The sequence below is a fragment of the Lactuca sativa genome, chromosome 1, assembly GCF_002870075.4.
Source record: "Lactuca sativa cultivar Salinas chromosome 1, Lsat_Salinas_v11, whole genome shotgun sequence".
Taxonomy (NCBI): domain Eukaryota; kingdom Viridiplantae; phylum Streptophyta; class Magnoliopsida; order Asterales; family Asteraceae; genus Lactuca; species Lactuca sativa.
The window spans coordinates 119,781,469-119,789,109 of NC_056623.2; positions in this window are offsets into that span (position 1 = coordinate 119,781,469).

Here is a 7,641-nt window from a genome sequence, read left to right on the forward strand (position 1 = left end):
CAGTCGGTCATATGTTGGAAGTAGATATGAATCAAGACTGTCATGGGTTGGCTTGTAGAGGTCCAAGTTGGTGGACAAAGTTGTGCTACAACACTCATGAGTGCTCATAAGTTCTGAGTACTAGATTCAACCCGCACTCATTTGAATCACTTCATGGATTTTATCATGAGTGATCATGATACGATAATATCTTATATTCTTCAAACCTAGAAATATGAGTTGTTACTATGATTTGGTTGTACATTGATTGCACGAAACCGCATTGGTAACTCGATGTTATAAAACGTGCCTTTGTGTATGATTCAACAAGTAGTAGAACAAGCCATATGAGTCGAAGTTTATCCATTCCTTTTACCTTCGGGATAAAAGCGATATCTGTGGGCCCCTCGATGATTTAATGATGATGCATGTGAGTGCTTGGCCAAGCCAGGACTGATTTGATTTGTTCAATCAGTCAGTCATCATAAGTCGGAAATCGGGAAACAACAAATGGACAGAGAGAATGATTATAATCCATGTCTCAGTCCATATGATATCTAGAATGGAGGAATATATGATCTTTTATCTAATGGACAAGTCATTGACAAGATCAGAGTTCAGTTAACACATCAGAGTTCGACAGAAGCTTTTGAGAGCTACGATTGCTAGTCGGGTTTTGAAGTCATACTCAATAATACTTTTAGACTTATCCATGTGGGAGACTGTTGGATTAATGTCTAAGTCCATAACTATAATTGGTAATACTTGACCCGACCCGACATGGTTCATTTCGGTTGCATGGCATCGGGACAATTGGATAGACAAGATGAGAAAAAAGGATACTAGTGATTTATATTAATATATTATAAGTTCTAATATATTAATATATAATCATATTATTTAATTAGTATTGATCAAGAATTAATTTATAATTAATTAAGTGATCAAAAGGATCTAATTAAATATGGACTCTTAGATATATATATGTGATGGGCGAAGTTCATTTAGGTTGGGCTAAGCTTTCATGGATAGTTCATGGACTGTGTAACCCATGCATCATATGAAATGAAGGGTCATGGGTTTAATCCTAATCTCCACACTATATAAAGATGTCCTTGGTTGGTGAAATTGGCACTAGTGTGTGTACACAAAAGGGCAAGGCGGATTTCACTAGAAAGAACCAAAGTATCCTTATTCTCAAGGTTATTCCAAGTGTTCATGGTGTTGTGTGAACCATTTGAGGTGTCACACTTGGGGCACTAGGCACTCACGCTTCATGAAGAAAAGTTACAACAAAGAGGTATGTATTCTAACTTGTTACATTACTATGTATCAATATTTTGGTATGCTAGTTAGGATAATACCTTGGATATTCATATTTGCATGTATAATAGAGAAAACATAGATCCAAGGTATTTAGGGTTGCATGTACACTTAGGAGTGTTAGAATGCTCAAAAACCCAATAGTATGATATTACCCCGACGTGTTCCTAGAGGATTTTCCTGGGGTGTCTGCGGAGAAGCAGGTAGAGTTGAGGATTGACCTAGTTCCTAGTGTGGCTCTGATAGCCAAGCCAACGTATCGGTTGGATCCTCCCGAGATGCAGGAGTGGTCTACATAGCTGCAAGAGTTGATAGACAAGGGATTTATCAGGCCTAGTAGTTCGCCATGGGGATCCCCAATCCTGTTTGTGAAAAAAGAAGGACGAGTCACACCGGATGTGTATAGATTACCGGGAGCCGAACAAGGTAATGATGAAGAACCGTTATCCTCTCCCGAGGATTGATGATTTCTTTGACCAACTTCAGGGAGCATCTTGGTTCTCCATGATTGATCTGCGGTTAGGTTATCGCCATATGCGAGTTAGGGATGATGATGTGCAGAAGACAACTTTTTGGTCTCGCTATGGCCACTATGAGTTCGTGGTGATGCCGTTTGGGCTCACCAATGCTCCTGCCGCATTAATGGATCTCATGAACCACGTGTGCAGACCGATGCTGGATCAGTCTGTGATAGTCTTCATTGATGATATCTTGGTTTACTCGAATACTTAGGAGTAGCATGAGGAGCACCTGCGGGAGGTGTTGGAGACACTGAGGAGGGAGAGACTTTTTGCAAAGTTCTCCAAGTGTGAGTTCTGGTTGCGCGAGGTGCAGTTTCTGGGGCACCTTGTCAACCAGAAGTGTATTCTGGTCGATCCGGCCAAGATAGAGGCCGTGATGTAGTGGGGGATTCTGAGATCTCCATCCGAGATTTAGAGTTTTCTTGGTCTAGCGAGTTATTATCGGAGATTCATCTAGGACTTCTCCAAGATTGTTGTTCCTTTGACCCGACTGACCGAGAAGTCACTGACATTCCATTGTGGGCCTGAGCAGCAGGCATCCTTCGAGACTCTCAGACAGTGGTTGTGTGAGGCACCGATTCTGACCCTACCAGATGGCGTAGATGATTTTGTGGTTTACTGTGAGGCTTCAATCACATGTATGGGTGCAGTACCGATGTAGCGAGGTCATGTTATAGCATGCGCTTCAAGGCACTTGAAGCATCATGAGGCTAACTACCCGATGCATGATGTAGAGCTGGGGGACGTGGTTTTCGCCCTCAAGATTTGGTGGCACTACCTCTATGGGGTTCGTTGTACCATTTACACAGACCATAAGAGTTTGAGGTACCTCATGGATCAGTTGAATCTGAACTTGAGGAAGCGTCGGTGGTGAGATGTGGTGAAGGACTACGATTGTGAGATCCTCTACCACCCAGAGAAGGCTAATGTAGTAGCCGATGCTCTGAGCCGCAAGGCAATGGCAGCCCCAATTTGAGAGACATGTTTGTGGATGGCAGTGATTATCCCGTTGCTGGAACAAATCCGAGAGGTGGAGGTTGAGGGTATGAAGGAAGAGTGTCGGAAGTGTGAGCGGATCATAGTACAGGTGGACTCATTTGACTACGACAGACGTGGGTTGTGTAACCCTGCATGGGAGGGTCTGGGATCCCTACTGGGGAGGAGTACGTCAGGTACTGATGGAGGAGGCCCACAAGTCTAGGTTCTCCATCCATCCCGGGACAACGAAGATGTATCAGAATCTTCGCCCTGATTATTGGTGGCCCTGCATGAAGCGATATATAGCATGGTATGTAGAGCAGTGCTTGACTTGTCGGAAAGTCAAGGACGAACACCAGGCCTTACGACAAGATGCAGCTGTTGGAGATTCCCGTGTGGAAATGGTAAGATATCACTATAGATTTGATCACAAAGCTTCCCAGTACCGCACGTGGAGTAAATCCGACGCAAATGATTAGGGAAAACTGAAGAGTTACAAATAGGTAAAAAAAATTGCACTTCTATTAATCATTAATGGTTTCATGTTAATCGTTAGTATCGTAGTGTTACTAAGTTAAAAAAGATGGAACATTGCTATAATTCTAGTATCAAACATATACTTAAGTATTCCATTTTGTTGACATTAAACTCAGTGATATCAACTTTAAATGCCATCTTTTGATCCTCCAAAAAGTTAAGCTCGTAAGGAAACAATTTTGGATTATCACCAGCCTGGCAAGAAATTTATAATTGTTATAAAGTCAATATATGAATGAAGTTAAGTAATTAATAATATAACATAAATTTGTATACTGGATTTTGGAATAGCAGAAAAAGATTGCAAGGCTAATTAAATGGTCTTTTGGGTTTTGATTCTGTTTAATAAATATGGGTTATCTTAATACTGCACTTTGGAATAGCATAAAAATTCATGATAATGAAATTTCACAAAACCATAATAAGATTTTTGGAAAATGTAATTGTTTTTGATATGTAACAACCCAAAAATCGAGGGTAAATAATTTCATTTTTATTGTAGTCAAAACACAGATATCTTTAAATCCAAGTATTCCAAAACATTTCTAATTAAAAACATTTATCAGAGTTCATCCCAAAATCACATAATGCGGAAAACACGGGTGTGTGCGCTGCAATCAAGCTGAGCCCTTCCTTTCCAAAACCAAGATACCTGAAACCATAAACAAAACTATAAGCACGAAGCTTAGTGAGTTCCTCATACCATACCCCACACAATCCACATAATCCACATAATCCATATTAGCTATATCAGCTACATATCCACATAAGCCATATCAATCACATAAGCTATGCATATAATCATATAAGGAAGCCGTGGAAACCCTCCAAGGTCTTACTCCGGGTACCATAAGAACCCCCTAATGGTCTTAGCCCACTGCCATGGGAACCCCCACATGGTATTCCATAACTACCAATCAAACCATACATACAAACATATGATCTAACATGCAAACATATAAGGATGCCCTGGAAACCCTCCAAGGTCTTACACCGGGTTCCTCGGGAACCCCCTGAGGTCTTAGCCCAAGGATACCTAGGAAATCCTCCAAGGTCTTACACCCAAGGGATATGGGAACCACCACATGGTCTTAGCCTGGAATGCCATGGGAACCCCTACATGGTCTGATATCCAACTGTCTCAGGAACCCCCCGAGGTCTTCCATGCAAGCAACACAGAGTCAACTAGCACACCGCATATCACAGAAATATCTAGCATACCACATATAACATAATAGCTAGCATACCATATAACACATATAACTAATTGCCATGGGAACCCCACATGGTCTTAGTTTACTGCCTCGGGAACCCCCCCGAGGTCTTCCATGAAAATGTCATACTAACATAACAGATAATCAACTAGCATATCACATATCATAAAATGGGCCGTCCATGATGCCTTAGACCCATTGGTATGGTGAGGAGACTCACCTCACACTGCCGAAGTCCAACGGATAAACTCTAGCTGCTGGTTGACAAATTCCTGAACTATCAACATCAAAACAACACCCAATTAATAATTGGGTTCCAATACAAAACCATAAGTCCATGCTTGGGGTAAAAGGCTACTTTAACCCAACCTATCTTAATTCAAAACCAAGGCCCAGACTCACACTCTGAAGGCCCAAAAGCCCAATAATCAACTAAGACCCAACATATGGCCCAATTTTCCAAATTGGGCTCAAACCTCTACATGGAATTACCTTGAGGCCCAATTATTTATTGTAGTCCAAATAAGTGGCATCCCGATGGTCCAATATCTCATAATCATCAAGGCCCAATTATGGCCCACTTATGTCCAAATTTTCCAAATTGGGCCCAAGCCTTTCCAATGGGCCTTATCCTAAAACCCAATAATTTCCTTAGCCCATAATCTTGTTCCCATTTGGCCCACGAAGTCCCAAAGCAACTCGGTCCATGAAATGGCCGAACATAAACCCAAACTTAATTAGGGTTTTTCACAGATAATGACAATTAGGATTAAGTGTTATTACTTAACCCATTAAGGACTTAATCCATTAAGTCCATCAATCCACTGGGACAAACACACAACATGATCGGGATCAATTCAAAATTCCATTTCAATGGTTCAAAACACGGGTCCCGATAAGCTCAAACCAACAAATCCAAAATTAGGGTTTTCTAAACCCTAATTAGGATTTCCAACCCAATTGCGTGCCCGTTAGTGAAATGGTTAGGTTCTTAGGTCAATTAGGGCTTCATTAGGTCAATTAGGGTTAAAGAAGTTAGGCACCATCCACTACCACCTCAGGTAGCGGTGGTCAACAGCGGCTCATGGCGGTAGCCACCACCTCGTGGTGGTGGTCATCATTCTAGTCCAAATCATGTCTAAGCATCCAATCATACACAAATGCACACCGCCACCAACACGGCGGCTAGTGGCGGCAGAAGGCGGTAGCCACCACCTCATGGTTGTGGCGGTGGTGGGTTTCTTCGGATTTTCCGGCCATACAATACATCATACAACATCTAATCGAAAATGAAACACACACAAATTAACAAACACACACACATGCACATCCACCCTTGTGGCGGACGACAGTGGTAGAGGGTGACAGCCACCACCTCACGGTGGTGGTGGTGGCTTTTCTCGTGAAGTTAGGCCAACAAAACACAAATGAATGCACCCTAGCAGAAGAAGAACACACACGTCTTTTTCTCAGAAAGTGAACCCCAACCACCCACCTGGTGGTGTCTGACGACGGCGACGACTTGGAGGGGCGGGCAACAGCAGTGGTTCACATCGGACGCGGTGTAACGTTTCGCGATACCGGTCGTGTGGGTGATGATGAGACAGAAGAAGAAGAAGTGATTACGATGGGGAGTTGGTGGTTATCCATCACCGGAAACAACTGCAAATGGTAGCTCAATCTTTCACTTTTGCAACATCCCCCAGTTCCTAGCAGTCTTCATCATTGTCGGCAACATGGGCCGCCAGTGGACGTTCGGTGGCTTGGAGCTTCGACTGATCGGAAAGACGAGGGTGAGTTGGGTGGTGACGACAACTGGAGGGATGGGGGCATAAGGTGGCAGATGAGTATAGTAGCAGCAGGTGTCACACCGCAAAACCGGAACGACGGAAACGTTCTGGGGTGGAGGACGTCATGTATAGTATCAAAAGTCATGCATCATAGTAATCAATGTAATAAACAACGATTTCATTAGAAAGAAAGTGTTTAATAGGTAGGTGATTCACATAGCATAGACCACAAAGTAAATAACAAAATAATACATGAAGCTATACTGCTCCATCTTCTGAATCCCAATGCCCATACCTGTCTACTGCTCTCCTGAGAATACAAGTTATTTTGAAAGAGTATTACAACATTTAAGATGGTGAGTTCATAAGATTTTAGTAATGTAATGTAAGTTGTAAGAAAGTTGTAGTAAGTTGTAAGTTCTGTTTAGAAAAGTTCTCATGTTCCTCCAGAAAATCCTATATTTCCTGCTTTGATGAAAGCTAAGTAAAAATGACTCTACAATCCTTTCTATGAGTACTAAATGGATACAAGTTATATAAAACCCAGAGTAAACAAACAATCAGTTGTGTGTATCTGCCCTAAGCCCACAACCAAACAAGGAACAAGCGATAAGGCGGAAGGCACACATCCCATTGTTTGTTACATCATTGTTGTATATAACCCTGGCGTATTCACTTGGTACTCACGGAGTTAACTGTAATAGTTCCTTTATATTTGATGAAAAGATACTTTAAGAAAACCCTTATTTCTTTTAATAAAAAATGGTAACCATAGTGGTTCCTTATATAATAACTTAGTTTATACTATCCATATATAATCTAATATCGAACAGATAGCTAATTGTGTGGAATCTGCCCTAATCCCACAACCAAACAAGGAACAGGAAATGAGGCGGAAAGCACACATACAACTACCTATCGGTTATTAATTATATATAACCCTGATGTATAAACTAAGGTATTATAGAATTAACCACCTAAGGTCCTTTAAGTTTATACTGGTTTAATAAAATGGATTAAACCCTTTACTGGTAATTTTCTAGTTTTGTATACAAAAAGTTCTAATTTGAAACGTATGTTTTGTACTAGAAAACGGTGCGTTCAATTAGTGTCCTATGACCTGGACCATACCTGGTACCCCTTATGATTACTTGGTGTATACGAGACATATATAAAACTAAGATCAGATAGATAGTAGGCTGGGTGGATCTGCTCTAAGCCCACAACCAAACAAGGAACACGAAATGAAGCGAAAAGCACACATCCTACTACCTGTCGGATCCGATTAATATATATCCC